Below are 2,033 nucleotides of genomic sequence, written 5' to 3'. Positions count from 1 at the left end.
CACACCACCATAAATTGGTCCTTTTAGAGCCAAGGGGGATTTATTAGATTTTTAAAATGGGATTTATGAGGACCTTCATTTTTCAACAACAATTCCGACTGTTTAGAATTTCTTTCAACATAAGTTGCTAGTGTTGCATTGGATGTTAAAGTGGAGATTGCTTTGCAAAATGTTGTTTTAGAATGGATTTTTTCATTTTATAGTTCTTTTTAGGTGGTTTGGTTATGCCACATAACGAGTATAAAAGTAGCCAAATTGGCGTTCACACTATACAACTATGTGTAGTGAAATTTAGACGTGGGAGAGTATTGGGTGGGAACTCTTGCTATGCAAGAAGGTTAATTATTTTTCATGGCCCTTGGTTACCAACAAAAATTCAAAACATACAAAGACAACATCAATAAATAGAAGAAATTTGAGGAAATAATGGTATGTTTTTTGGATTGTATTTTTTATATCTTATTATTTATTTTTTATTTAGGATCAAAACTCCCCTCTCAACATCACCACCACCTCCCATCCCACCTCCACCATTACCACTCCCATCATCTCCACCACCATTGCTCCCACCATCTTCACCACCACCTCCACCACCATCCCCTCCATCAAAATTGACATTACTACCATGTTTGTCACCATTATTGGTGCCAAAGTTGCTGCCATTTCCATCTCTACCACCTTCACACCACTTATCACCTCGGCTGCCACCATCTTCGCCACCATCTCTACCACCTCCACACGGCTCACCACCGTCATTTTGGCAACCACCTCAAATGTATTGATTGAAATACATTTTTTTCATGCACTAATTCTGTTTTCTCTTTGGCAAGTATAAAGCATAAAGACCATTATCAAGGAAAGTAAAAAGGTATTGATTGAAATGTATTTTTCTCATACACTGACCTTCTTTTCTTCTTTGTAGCCATAGAGCATAAACATTGTATATATTATTTATTTTTTATTCAATCGGATTAAATGAAATTTTTACTTTAAACCTTTTACTTTTTTTGGTAACTTGAATCCTCTGGCTGTGAACTCATGTTCCTTGTGAGCAACAGTGCGGACAAAGGTAGCCTTCACCAGCACCAAGAGCCTCAAAGGTAGTTATTACTTCAAAACATTGGAAGTGGCCTGGATTGGCCATGCTGAGTTTCACAGCGCTCTTGGTTCCATGTGGAGCTCACTCAGGTACTGTTAAGCAAGTAAGGTTTTTGTTGGTCTTTTTACTTATTTTTCGTTTGTAGTGGGAAGAAAACGAAAACAGAAACTGTGTTGTGTCCCACGAATGGAGGGAGCTTTATTCTTCCAGAAGAGAAGGTTCGTTGGTCTCTTCTTTTGTCGCTCAACGGACGCAAAACTCGCCACGCTTCTCCCAGCAGTGTGAGATCTTCGGTGCGGAGGCAGTAAGTACATAGGTTCCAGTGTAGGCTCCTTCAATCGTTTAGTATCTAGTTAATTTGCGAAGAAAATGTGATCTTAGGAGGCAAAGCTCGTCAAGGATCTCCAGGAACTTCCAGGGCTTTTGCCGTCGATAACACTGCTCACTCACTGGCGGCTCTCATCCAGCGCCAGTGCTTTGGCCAAGCTACTCGTGTTTTGCTCGAGGGGGATGGCACAGGCACCAGCTCGATCGGTTTGCAGACTTCTTCCTCGGCTTTCACAGGAGGAAGGCTGGCGACGCTCGTCCGTGGCTCCTGAATCAGGCGTTTGCTTCGGCCGTGAGGACTATCCACACCGAGGAGCTGAGGGTGCAGCTACAGGCTCTCAAGAGGATTTGTTCCATAGGTGGCCATGACGAGGAAGAGAAAACAGCATTTACCACCACCGGCGATGAAATGCTGGAGAAACTCAAGGCTTTCCTGAAGGGAGCTGACTTGCTCACTCGTCTCTACAACTTGTTGCTTGTAAGGTTCACTTTCGCTTTTCTTGCTTTGCTCTTTCTCTTTCATTTAACTCATCTTTCCAGGAACCTGATCCGGTGCATCGAGAGGTGCTCCGCTTCTTGTTTGCTCGGACATCTGATCCGTATGCGC

This window comes from Selaginella moellendorffii, unplaced genomic scaffold (genome assembly GCF_000143415.4).
Source record: "Selaginella moellendorffii unplaced genomic scaffold, v1.0 SELMOscaffold_45, whole genome shotgun sequence".
Classification (NCBI taxonomy): Eukaryota; Viridiplantae; Streptophyta; class Lycopodiopsida; order Selaginellales; family Selaginellaceae; genus Selaginella; species Selaginella moellendorffii.
This window is presented reverse-complemented; position numbering follows the sequence as displayed.